Source organism: Lagopus muta, chromosome 4 (genome assembly GCF_023343835.1).
Source record: "Lagopus muta isolate bLagMut1 chromosome 4, bLagMut1 primary, whole genome shotgun sequence".
Lineage (NCBI taxonomy): Eukaryota > Metazoa > Chordata > Aves > Galliformes > Phasianidae > Lagopus > Lagopus muta.
In genome coordinates this window covers 9,451,462-9,465,447 of record NC_064436.1, presented here as the reverse complement: position 1 = coordinate 9,465,447, position 13,986 = coordinate 9,451,462, and the positions used below count along the sequence as shown (strand labels likewise).

The window sequence follows — 13,986 nt, the reverse complement described above, 5'->3', positions numbered from 1 at the left end:
GGCCTTGTGTAGTCACTATGGTAAAAATGGCATTTTCACTGTGTTGAAGTGTTTGAACTTATACAATACCATTAGACCTTGTTCATAAAAAGTAATACTTCCGAAGGAGAAAATTGTGAAGTCACATTGCTTCTCTTTTTCCATTGTTTCATCTTCTGAATTGTAATTTGGAGCATTTTTAGCAGTTCTTTTGTTTAAACTTCAGTTTGATCTAACCCTGTCTTTATGGCCTCCAGGATGCCATGTATGTGCTGTATTTTTATTGCCTGCTGGTGTCCAATTGACCTTCAGAGCAATGTGTAAACCCTGCTCTAGGCTGATTTGCTTGACTCTAATAATGCTACTTCCTGTTCATTGTGTGCATTTTAGATGAGAATGCATTAAATCACAGGCAGGCATTCTAAATTCCAGAAGTGTCTACATCTTTTGTGACAAATGTGCCTAAATACCAAGGTACTTAATACTGGAGAGGGAAAAGATCTGAACTGTCAGCTGGTGAGTGTTAAATGTCCTTTCATTTCATTAGGCAACAAAAGAACTTGTGGATTGACTTAGATGGGAATTCATATGGGTAAAAATGAGAGCTTCTTTCATTCTCTTTGCAATAGTACTTTGAAAGAGAATATCCTCTGGTCACAGGTTTTTCTTTCACAGAGGTACACCATGCTTTTTGAGCTTGCATTCATTCTTTGACTGCTGTGAGATTTTAAATCCATTTGTACCCCAACACAAGAAAATGTTTTGGTTCTATTCATGAAAGCCTGTCAACAGTGAAGTACCAACAGAGTTGTTTATTCTTACAATTACAGATTCCTTTTTTTTCTTTTTTTTTTTTTGCCTTGGTATCTATGCTCATCCAGTTTAAAATGTAAAGCTGCTTATTGTGCAAGTCATGGAATTCTTTAGGAGTTAAAAAAAGGAAACATGTCAAATAACAGAGCAACACTTCCCAAGTGCTTATCTGGCAGACTATAGAACCCTGATATTTCACTTGAATCAACTGTTTAAATGAACAGTTTAATGACAGTCTTTATTTGTGTAAGATTTGCTTATGTAGCAGCTAGAGTATTTATACAAAGAATAGCAGCTTGATGAAACAGAGTTAAGAAATGCATGCAAGCAAAATTAGATCTGTGCCAAACCATCTTCTTTCTTTCATATTTTTTACAGTAGAAGATGAGCTCTTTTTCCATAAATGGGGAAGTCTGCGTTGCTTAATAGTGAAGAACTTAAATGGAGTCCCCGTAAACTTTAGTTACATCAATTGCTCTAGGGAAAATCTGAAGCCTTCTTCCCATTTAGCTCCTCTGAGTGTGTGAAAAGCATCTACCTTTCTCTGGCATGTAGCTTTGTATTTGCAGGAAAAAAAATAAGATGTAAGATAGATGCATCTTTTAGTAGGTAGTGTACTATCTAACATATATATATCTCTACTTACTAACGAGTATTAGATTATTAAAAAGTATTGCTGAAGAGCTCTGTTACAGCTCTTTCACAGTAAAAACTTCTCTTAATACCAAGGGATAGGATTTATTATCTACAAATTTACACGTTATGTCTGATGGCCACTGTAATAATTAGGATGATGTGTGTAGTCCATTTTAGTGCTTGCTTACCTCTGCAGAGTATATGGTGAGATCTTAGGGAAATATGTCAGGTGTAGATCTTTGCAATGTGGGTCTCAATAATGGAAAAAAAACCAACCCATTTGGTTATTTTCTCTGTAACTTAGTCTAAAAATTACCTTTGGACATAATTTTCAATTATACTGCTATACAGCTTATGTGTTTTTAGGAATTTGGTCCTTGTTAGATGTATCATCTATAACAGTGCAAGTTTGTTGAAAGCTGTCACTTTGAGAATAGAAGGGAAAATCCGACACAGATTGAATAATTGAATACTCTATAAACTCTTGCACCTTTGTGTCACCTCAGGGTGGCTCTGAACTGTTCAGTTCATGGAGCCATTTACATTCTTTTTTGGAAGACATCATTGGGTCTTTAGACACTTACTAAGGGTGAGAGCATACATAAAATATGTTTTTCGACTCGATATGCCTCTGAAAAATCTCTGAAAAATGCCTTTCTGTACTCTCTGAAAAATCTCAAGACAACATGGCTACATCTTGTTTATCACTTGGTTCTCTCTTCAGGGTGATGTAGTGAAAAAAGAAAACGTTGAAAGCGCAATATGAAATGGTGCACTGTTTTCTCAAGGAAGAGAATAGGTCAATATCTAAACCCCTAGAGGAATATTTTCTAAAAACATTTTGAAGTATTCTTGTGTTTACCTTACCTTAGCAGTCTGTTAAATTCATTTGTCTATAACAATGCTTGCATAATTGCTTGATTGGTTATGCAAAATAGCTATAGAAATGATAGCATGTTATCTATACCTAATTTTTGACTGTTGAATATAAGTTGTCTGCAGTGAGTGCTTAGAAAAGCATTTGTAGACCAAGAATTATATACTAGCATTTTTTCTGCAATGATTATTAGTACAAAATAAATTAATTGAAGAGCGTAGTGTATTCATGGGCAACTGAAGAATTAAATTGAGTAAATTGCTTTCCCTAATTTATTTCCCTATAAACACAAAATTAAAATTATCCTTTAAGAAAATAAAAGTAGACCATTAAATTAAATTTAAGAGTGTAGTCAGGAAGAGAATATATGCCACACAGTAATGTAGGATCAATGCTAATCACAAGGGCTGCTCCGAAAGTAGTGCCTTTTATTTTGTTCTGTTGGTCCATGATGTCAGAAGCAGATGATGGTGGTATGGCAGCAGAGGCTGGAACTTCCTGCCAATATTCCATTACATTTCATTGCTATGTGACAGATGGCATCGGACGGACAGTCTGACTAAATGGTGTCTGACATGGAAGTGTGTATGAAGCAAATGCGTGGAACTGAATTCCTCCATGAAGGAAAAATGGCACCCACTGACATTCATCGATGCTTGCTGAATGTTTATGAAGATCAAACAATAGGTATTAGCACAGTGAGTGGGTGGTGAATTTCAGCAGTGAGGGCAGCAATGTGAAAGACAAGCCATGTTCCAAATTGCCATGCACAGCTGTCACACTACAAAATGAAGAGCCCCTGTTCACAGCAGATGAAAATGCACAGCTAATGGTGGTGACTGTGTTGAAAAACAGTGTTTTGTGGCTGAGAATTTGCTCGTCAAACAGTGCTATTGCGTTCCTTTATCTGTTATAATTTCCATGGAAATAAATAGGAGGCATTACTTTCTGAGCAATCTGCATCATACAGTGTAGTCCGTGGATCTGGACTCATGCTATTAGCTCGCGTCTTTTTGCACATACAGTTCAGTTAGGTGAAGATATTTCTGCATTAGCTACTTTTTTTTTTTACCCATTTTTTTCTGCCCCATTGAGGCTTTTTTTTTTTTTCAGGCGCCTCACAACCATTTTCTTTTGAAGGAGCAGGATGAAGCAAGCTAATGAGTTAACTATTGTGGCTTGTAGACCCTTGAGTGAGGTGTAGTGACATGGAACTCAAGGTGCTTCAGGGGGTCATGGTTTTATCTGTACTTTCCAGAACAGTATGCACACGCCAGCCCTGGCACAGCTTTAGTACCTGAGGTAATACATCTGGACTGACACATCTGATTGACCAGGTATGCAGTGCTGCACTCAAGTAGCACTCTTCTGCACCCCAACTGAGCTCTAAGAAGTACACTGTGCTGTATTACAGTAATACAGTAATACCACGCCTCAGCACTAATTTGCCGAGGGACAGTATGGGAATTGCTACATGGTGTTGTGTTTTGCACCATATAGACATACAAGTTAATTTGTTAAAAAGATTTAGAAGCAGTCAAAGCACAAAGATGTGCAGTGCTTCTTTAGCCCAAGCATGCTTTTCTGTGCCGCACTCAAATGACAGGATGTAGAAACGTGTTCTAAGCAGGCAGAGCTATTATCTACTGAGCAAGAAAAATATGGTTTTATTGTTGTGGAGACGTAGTCGGGTTCAGAGCTGCTCTGCTCTGGATATAAAGCAGTGAACAAATACAAGCCTACGCTTAGGGGCTTAATGTTTACTATTCGCAATTTGTTTCTGAAGTCTTATTAACATGACCTGTCATTTGATTTATGTTTGTTTTACAGAACAAACAACACATGTATTTGTACCAGTATGAATCTCTGCTACAAATATGCCTGCGTTGCTGTCCAGAATCTTTTGTTATAAATTGCAAATTTGTTGAAAATGAATTGGGGAATGAGTTTTCATGGGATCCTGTTCGTCTGGTTTGTAAGCCTACAGAGGAAATACATCACTGGCATTCTAGTTTAGTTTCACAGCCAGATCAGTTACGAAAATGTAGCCGTGTTGTGGAAGCTGCTTTGACTCAAGGCCCCGTTCTTATCCTCCCACACTGGAAAGTCTGATACAGATGACTGAAATAAAAAAGGGATTTCTAGTTTCAGGGGCCAATTGCGCCCAAAGATTCTTCACCTTCAAATTCATTTTCATGATGGTTGTGTTCAGCTATCAAAAGTTTTCAACGTCAGGTTATTTTGAGAACTTTTGTGTGAGAGCTAACATCCAAGGCTTTCTTAGAAATATATTTGTATGTCTGGAAAAAAAATATGTCCCATGATCTAATTGTAAGGAAGCCTTCATGCAAGGCTTGAATGTAGGCAAGTTTTCACAGTTTTTCTTAACCTTGAAGTACAATTTGCTGCCCCTCTGCTCCTATGACAGTATTTTTATCAAAGGAAAATCTTTTAAGATACATCTAGGAAACTCGAGAGTTTGGGGGAAGGAGTAATTTTTCCACCTTGGTTTGTGAGGCACCAGCTGTAAATAGATAATGCTGCTCACTTTTAGTAATTAATCTTATTTCTGTATAACAAGCAGTGTACAGATTTGCAGCTTTTCTTTTTTAGAGAAAAGTGAGATATGGCTTCTTTGCAGCTGTATTGCTCCCATATTATGGGATAGAGTCAGACAGCTGGGATGTAGGGAATCTACCATGTGCCTTACGTAGTGATATTTTAGTGTCCTCTGCACAGACTTTGAACAACAACCTAATAAATCTCAGTGGTACCTGGATAGAACCAAGTAGCTTCGAAAGACAATTCACAGGATAGAAGTAAAACATAATAAATACATCATGGCTAAGACTAAAGCTGATCTAAGTCTTTTCACTGAAATGATCACCTGGTTCAAGCAGTTCCTAGTAATAAAAACAAAATATTTTTGTCAAAAACAGAGTGGAGTAAACAAAGCAGTATATTCTAACAGTAATCAGTGTGTTTTCTCTCTGCCAAAAATATGTTTAAATCCTTTGAAAATAAGAAGTGGGCACCATAGGATATCCCCTGGTGGCTCTGGTAGTGACTGACCTCTTCATAAGCATTGTGAACTGGAAAAAATTGAAAGCTGAATCCACAGGATTATTGTGTCTGGAAAAAGGAGAAAAAAAAAAGGGTAGAACAATGGATGTTCATAAAAGTTAAAAGATGGTTTTGTTTTCTAGATTCAGTTTGAGCTTAAAAGAAGCTTGTGAGCTTCAAAATCCTGTAGAGATTTGACAGCTCAGAGCGCAGTAAGCTAAATTTGTTGTAAAAATTATTTCTTCTGGCAGTAACACTGATGTATGAATATTAATGATTCAACTTAGCATACATTTGAATTCTGTGGATGTCATCCACAGAAGCTCTGTAGAGGCTCTTCTCTCCCACCATCCATGAAACATGACTCTGATTCAAGGGAGGAAAACATAACAAAACCTCTTTTACTTGTCTATGAATCACTTGATTCCCTGTTGTCTTTCAGCTAAATAATCTTCTTCCTAGCCCGCTGGGAGCTGAGACCTGTTTCCATGTGAGCCCCATAGCTGACATTTGCAGTCAGTAGGCTTGCTGCCATTGCATCTTGAGTGGACTTGTGAAAAAGTCCTGATTGCTGAACGCCTGCTTTCTCTGCATGCTGGAGGAAGTTCTGCTGCTAATATATGCAAGGGCCACAGTGTCAACGTCTTCTTTATCTTCTCTGATCTTTGAGTGCCAGGAATAAAATTAAGATTCTGGTTATGCTCCAAACGTATCATAATTTTGGAGCTTCTGACGGACAAGTAGTAAATAGAATGAGTACAGAACAAATGTGAGGTAGATAAGTTGTCAAATAGACATGCTTGTTTGGCGACTAACTGTAGTATTGTCAACGATGAAACAGCCACTGACAATAGTAATGCAGGAGCTCTGCATGGTCAGGATCTAGGAGAGATTCTCAGGAGGAGCAGCTACTTGAAAGAAACAAATTTGCTGTCAGAATAGCATGGGGGAGAGATGACAGTTGGCAGCTGTACAAGGCTGGGCAGGTTGGATGCTGAGGATGGCAGGTGGCAGCGACTGCACCAACGCTAGCATTGCCAGGGTCAGGCCTGCAGGCTGTGCAGGCTGGGGTCAGCCTCAGCCCAGTGATCTATCAGAAACTCCACAGTAGTGAGACAGGTCGCAAGTCAAGCTGGAAAGAGAAGTCTGTGAAAGGTTCAGGGTTGAGGATATACAAGACATAGTGTAGGCACAGCTGACAGGTGGGTCAGATATGGGTGAAGGATGAGCCATTTAGTATAAGAGTTGATCACAAGGGGGGATGAGGGAAGACTCCACTGAGCAGTGAGCTGGCACTGACTGAGCATGTAAGGAGCTTAACTCCTACACACAATGGGTGCTGGCTTCATAATGGCTAAAGCAATGTGATGTTACGACAATTAAGCTGGAAGCCTAAAAAATAAATTGTAGTTTGTACCAACTTATGGGCATAGAAGACACTCCTTTCTTCTGCTCCCAATATAGCAGTTCTCAGTTCTACAATGGTATGCATCTCTCTCTCTACATATACAAACATACGCATATGGATGCACTAAACAGTCTACTTGTTTGGATACATATTTATATTGTTTGTAGCAGCACATTAAAATGTGTCTCTAAATCTTAAGGCTGAATATCAAGACATATGCTTTCTGGATTTTTATTTTGGTAGTTCTGCCAAGTGTGAGGAGTGCTCCAAAAGAAATAATCATAGTGAGAATGACATTGCCTAGGTGTATGGTGATAATGTAGGAAAAAGTAATGGAAAAAAATTATTTTGTAATAGTACAGTGCACGTTCATAGCAACAGCTATTGTATGTCATAACTGCTTCTTGCACTGTTTAGACACTTTCTGTTCCAAACTTATTATCTTGAAATGTCAGCCCATCTTTGTTTGATCTTAATCAATACGCAGTAGTGAGTCACACACATTTGTTGTGTCTCTAGGTATGCATTAAGTACAGTTACCAATGAATATGTTGCAGGAAATACAAGCTTTAATGTGTGAACAGGCAGAACTTAGATGTTGGAGTATTTCCTTGCTTAGGAAAAGGGTCATCGTTTATCGTACTCAGCTACCAACCTGCTAAAGACTTGGGCAGTCCTGAGAACAGACACTGACTGTTTGGGCAGGGAGACATTTTAGAGGAGGCCCAGGAAATACCAGTGTATCCAAAACAAGCAGTAGTACCCTGCTCCTTGAGGGAAGGAAGCCTACAGCCTTCTCCTAACAGCTCTGTGTTGGAAAGAAAGCTGGAAAGCATCTGGCATTTGTACCTGAGGAGTCTTGAAGGGTGATAGGGTCAGTAAAAGACAAAAGGTCTGTCTAGCCTTGAATCTCTTTCTGAACATTTTATGATAAAGCTGAGAATTGTCTGCCAGCTTATTGGAGATAATTGATGTGCAAAGTAGACAGAGTTGACTTTTTTTTTTTAAAACCTTCTCTGAAAACTCAGGAGCACATTTCTTTTATTTTGATTTTGGAGAAGGAGGCCAAAAGATAAGAGAACTCAAATTGCAAGGCAGTTTTGAAAACTGGTAAGATGGCAATGTGGAAGGTACAAGTGGCCTCCCTGATGGCATGAAGTGAGATATACAGGAGTGTGTCTGAATTTAAGGAATCCAGAGAGTCTGGAGCTGAATGCTAGAGGGAAAAAGCAATTTAAAATAACTAAAACTTTTATATTTATCTGGTCTCATAGTGGTTTTGCTCTGCCAGTCTCAGCTATGAAATCAAAGACTAAAGAGGGTATTTGAGCTGAGAACTCCTGTTATGAAATTTAATATGTACTGCTAGTACTATTTCATTCTGAAATGCTTCTACTTACTGTGAAGGAATTACATCCTCTGCCCTCTCTCTCGCTTTCTCTTTCCAACAAACACCAGAGTAGTCTGCCTACGTTTTTGTTAAAGCATCTTAACGTGTGAGCTACAGTTAAGAATTGCACCTCAATATGACTTCAATTCGTGTTAACATAACTGAAAGAGTTTGGTGACCCTCAGCAACTGAGCATCGTGTGAATGAAAGGGGTATGTTATGGGATTGCCCTGACACTTCTATTCTGTTTGAATTTTTTCAATTTCCTGTTTTCTTAAGCAGTACAAAAAACCTTGTAAAAGTCTGAAAATAGCAACTACATAGATGCCAAGAAAAGATTGTTATTTCTTTTTGTCACAGGGAAATAAGGCATAATGTTTTAATTGCTGGCAAGAGAACATAGCTGGGAGCTCCAGCCTGCATACCACTGTCAGAACTATTTCTGTGTCTAAATGGTTGGCTTTGAGCAGAACACCAAAGATGACAAAACTCAGCAATCGTTTTAGGGAGCTGCTCATTCTGAAAGTGAGATACTAAACATCTGTTTCTGACTTGTTAGCTTACAAGTTACCTTGATGTGGGGAGAAATATATATTCCTCATTATATTTTCCCTACACATTTAGCACAAAGTTTTATTGGGTCTCCCTTTATGCCTGGTACCTATTCGTGAACAAAACTCTCTTGCAAATTTGATGTTTTCTATCCAGATCCTGCTGCTTGAGAGTATAAGCTAATACCAAAATGATGCTTTCACTCACTCATGTAATTACCCTGCTGTCAAAGAGGGCTCTCCTCCAATACTCCCTTTGTCTTTCCCAAAATTTACTGGAAGAAAGTCCTACATCTGTTTATTGCAGCACATATCCCCAAAGTCCAAGTAACTTGCACAAGTAGAGACAGATTGCCCTTGAGGGATCTCAAGTGAAGAGGCCCAGGCTCTCTTCGCCTCGCTGCTATCTCCATGGCATTTTCATTACCATTAACTGTAATAGATAGAGTGAGAAAACTGGAGGTTTCACAAAGTAGAGATGGGGAGAAAGATTAAATCAATTCCGTGAGACCAACTGCCTAAATGACTGCTACTTAAGGTCCATTGGACTTAAAGGAATGGTAGGAGATAACAATTTCATAAGTCAGGGCTACACTCATCTTGAGAGATCCAACTACTGGAGCCAGTCTATCAGATATGTTTTGAACTCCTGTGTTCCTTTCACACAACAGTGTACCTTTTCCTTCCAGTGTACCCAAGGCATGTCTGGAGTGTGCTACATTCAACCTTTCCAATTTTTATCTCTTTCTGTCATTTTTCTGTCCAGTGCAACTAAGTCTCATTGGCCTTCTGTTTCTCATTCATCATGTCTCAGGATATTTAAGGGGCACCCCTTTTTTCATTAGAGCCCTAGTCCCCTGATAATAGGATGCAGTGAGAAGGTTTACTTACTTGAAGAACTGGAGAGGGACAGAAATAAGACTTCTGTTCGAGTTCAAACTGGGCTGCTTCATACTGGGCTGAATCTCTTAGATGATCTTTCAAATGCACTGAGTAACTAACAAACACGTGTTCATGTTGTTAATCTCTAAATGTGATTCACAGTTTTAGAAAAGTTTCAAATGGCTTATTGCCAAAGGAGTAAGTCTTCTTTTTGCTACTGAATAGAAAATGTGTTCAGAATAAAGAAAAGGTTGTTCCCCAAAAGCAAAACTTGCTTTTTCTTTTTCTTTTTTTTTTCCTCACAGGATGATTTTCCTTAGCCTCTGCCTATTTGAATGCTTCTAGCTCATTTAAAGGAGGAAGAAACACCAGCCTTCCACTAACAAAATGAAGCCTTATGTAAGGGTACGTTTTTTCAGCTCACTTCAAAAGGATATCCACTGAATTTGTAGAGGTTGCTTATTTTCTGTTGGGGATGATATTGTCCCTTAATTAGGCCTTTCAAATGTAAATTCTCAGCAAACGAAACATTTTAAGGATAAAAGCGTTTGTTTGTGGCAATATGCCTCAAAGTGTCAACAAATCTGAGTCTGTAATCTCCATATGTTTTGATTACTTGCTGTCATAGAAGCTTCTTGCAAAGCAAAACTTTTCTTTACACTCTAGCAGTGTCTACTCTAAACTTACACCTGGTGCCAGTACTCTTGCAACTGACGTATGACTGTTTGGGAACAAAACCGCGCTGACAGATGGGCATAAATTCAGGGGTGCCAAACAACCAGTGTCTGCACTAACTTTGAATACTAACAGGCCATTCATGCCCTGTAGTGTCAGAACAACAGCCTGTTCACAGCTCCAGGTCATTAGGAGAGGAGGAGGGGAAGAGCAGAACACGTAGTGAAATTAATAAACAAGGAGATTTTAGTGTTGTTTTTAATACTATAAAACTAGGTGATACCTTGCAATAAAAAAATGTCAGACATCTGTATTTAGAGAATTGAGTAAAATACATGACTAAATACATGCACAGAAGAAAATCAGATAGCTTCAGAGTAAGCTGCCCTGTATGTGGCCAGCTGCTGAAGAACACTGAAAGAAATCAGAAAGAAATTCTTTGTCCAGGATTCTGCAGGTAGCTTCTGTGGCTGCAGTCCTGAGTTTTTGTAGCTTGCTCAAATCATCTTCAAAAATGATCTGAAGTGCTAAACCATGCCTAGTTATCACCGATGATTCTGGCTTTTTAATTTTTATTTTGTTTCAGAGATAGAGGGTCTGTTTCTCATCACATGCTTTCTGCAGTGGCCTGTGCAATGAACCAGGTACATAACAGCAGTATTCCGCAGCTGCTCTGTTAGTTCCACATCACTTTTCAATGAAAGTATTTGAAATTCAAGGAATTACATAGAATGCAAGTTGCTAAGTAGAAAGAAACAGTTCGGCAAACTCAAGTTCATGTACTCCTCATCATGCAGTTCTTTTGGGGATCTGTACTTGCAACCGGTGAATAAACAGTACTCCTTGCTCCACTGAACTGTACACTGCTGGCTTTTGTACACTGTACTCGGCAAGGATTTGTTTCCTTTATTTGTAAGGAAAGCCTAAGACCTTCTGGGATGACTGTCAGTCCTCCCATTTTTTAATAATTCCTTTCCACTCAGAGATATTGAAGCTCTTGGCAGGGGCTTCGGGTAAGGTAGCTTTACTCAGGGGAAAAATTTTGGAAGGGAAAAGACCTTTATCGTTTAGGGCTTATTAATGCAGCCAGAATTCCATGAGTCTTTGTGCTTGGTGTTTTCTCTTGGCTAGCTTCAGGCTTTGAAAAACATTTAGTCAAAAGGAAACACCATGCTCAGGGGCTTAGATGGAATTTAGGACATGTGAGTAACTCTCAGAGTGTATAAAATAAACTAGCCTTTATCTGGACTGAGGTTGTTGACTCTTTTGGGGCATGAATGTTTAGGATTTAATTTATGGTTTTGGCTGCGTGGCACAGCTTTCATTTAATTTTCCTTCCAGGAGCATATTGAAATTTGTTTATAACAGTTTTCCAAAACCAACTCTAGGTTTGTAACCAGACACAAGGGGTGAATAACACTGGTTGACCTTCTATAGCATGGAATTTAAGAGTTTTTTAAAGATGACCTTCTGTTGTGTCCAAGTTTCCTGTTATATTTTTCCATACGTGTGTTTTTTCCATTTCTAAGAAGCATATCCTTCAGGTTAAGGAAAGGAGCAGAAAAAGAAATCTCCCTTCTGAAGGGGAAAATGTTTTTGAGATATCACTCCTTCTTCAGTATCCGCTTATTAATATGTGGTGGCTTAGGCCACACTGCCTTGATGTGTAGAGACAGCACTCAGTTTAAATATCACTGTGAAAAAAAAAGACAACTGGAACTATTTTGAAAAGTATTATAGAATTCATTTCCAAGATGGCAGCAAAATCCTCTTTTTTTTGGGAACAGAGTACCAACTCTGGTCGTAGTCACAACATTTAACAGGCTTGAATAAGTATTTTGGAGATCAGATTAATTCCTCATTACACTCTGCAGAGGACTGACACTTTCTAGATTATTTCTCTTTGTTATGAAATCAGTAACATCTGAAAGATGTGTACATATAGCAACATGTATTTTCCTGTAAAAATAGGTAACTGCGCTGTGTTTCTCCCGCACCTTGATCTGATAAATGCTTACATGTATGTGCAGTCACGCTATTAAGACAGCAACCATTGCAGCCTAGAGAGCTGTTGTAGGCACAGATGAGCTATGAAGCACCCTACGTACACTTTATCCTGGATGATAGCTTTTTGCAGTTCTGTTTCATTTTTTGTCTCTCAGGAAAAAGGCATGAAGTGCTACAGTGAAGTGGTATTTGCTCCGTGCCTGCTGTGTTGCTTGTGATAGGGCAGGAGGCATGGGATGTTTTCTGTGGCTAGTGCATTTTTTGTCTGAACACCACTGTAGGATGTCCTGTTCATTTCAGCTGCATCACATCCTAATTAGAGAACATTAGAGACCGCTTCCTGCCCGTAGCCCTTATAAGTAAACCTCATACTGGATTTTCCTATGCGTGACCCATGGGAACTGCAGACAGACTTTTAAGGTTAAATTAAGCTGTGAAAATCGTATGACCTGAACAACCGAGGACGACTGTTCCTCAATTTCTATATCTTTAAGGTGTATATCTGCACTTGTGGCAGCTGGCAGCCTCATTTGAAACAGCTGCTTAGTATGCTAAAACCCAGAACCTCGGCTATCTTGCTTTTGAGTGTTTTTCATGTCTGTGCTTTTTAAAGGGTGTTTATTTTCGAAAATCAATATTCTAAAAGACAGAAGAACTTCTGTTAAACATTGACTTTCTCTTTAAATGCCACATGTTGTAAACCTTCCATCTGCTCATCACTTCCTAGACAGATGCATGAAAAAAGCTATCGTCCTTTCCTACCTCTAAAATATTCTCCCCACTTCTCTGCTCCTGCAACCGTTCTTTCCACTCTTCGCTCTTCCAGTCTCTCTTTACTTCATTTCTACTGCCTCTGCTATTTTAACAAAAGTCTTACATTTCTGTTTACCCCTTTCCAGTCCTCTCAGGCATAGAGCTGCTATGTGTGGGATATTAACAGAGATTTAAACCCTTATCCCTGCTCCCAAACAGGAGCAGGAATTTGGAAGAAGATGATGCTGTAGTGCTAAAACATAATTTTGTAAAGAATTTTTGTACAATATACTGCAGAACCGACAAAACTGTGTTTCAAGCACTGCTTTTTACTCTGAAATCTATGTATTATTTTTAGTGCTTCTGTTACGGTCTCTAAGCAGCAGAGGATATGCTGCAAGGTGAATGCTTGCACAATAGTGACAGCTGCTTTTCCCAAACCTAAGCAACCTCAGAAACTAACTGTATAGTATTTGTCCAGACCTCTTTGCTGCTTGCTGGTGCTGATATATCGCAGGGAGCAAAGGATATGGTTTTTTTCCTTATATGGCTTTGAACAAAAGGGAAAACCTTAAGACCAGACCTGCAAAGTCTGGTCTTAAGGTCTGCAAAGTCACATCAGGGTTAGCATTGTGCGAGTTGTTTTCAAGCCATGTTCAGTCTCAGCTTTGTCCACCTGGTGTATCTCCTACTGCTGTAGAAGGAAGAGGAACCCACAAGACAAAGTGAAAGATGATCATGACAGTGCTCTAAAGTACTTAGTCTCATTGTATCCTGACCTGGGCAGAAGACTGTGGTCTGGGTTGGGTAATTTTGTACCTCCAAAAGTGCACCAGGCAGACCTGATTCGGAAGGCACTGAGACATATTGATAATGTCTGAGTAGGGACATCACCCAGAGAGACTTTGCAGAAAAACCAGTGGTGGTTTGGATACTTGCTTAGAGGGGATTT

General features: G+C 39.0%; 1 long non-coding RNA gene across 2 annotated transcripts in view; it reads left to right on the top strand.

Annotated features, from left to right (window-relative positions):
* The window catches only part of LOC125691954 (uncharacterized), a 221,236-nt gene that overhangs the window by 118,890 nt on the left and 88,360 nt on the right, over window positions 1–13,986 (top strand). Inside the window, exon 4 of one of the 2 annotated variants that reach the window (XR_007376368.1) lies at window positions 9,905–10,004. The exons of the other annotated variant lie outside the window; for it this stretch is intronic. This is a non-coding gene — a long non-coding RNA (uncharacterized LOC125691954). The remainder of the gene's footprint in view (window positions 1–9,904; window positions 10,005–13,986) is intronic. 2 annotated transcript variants of the gene reach the window in all.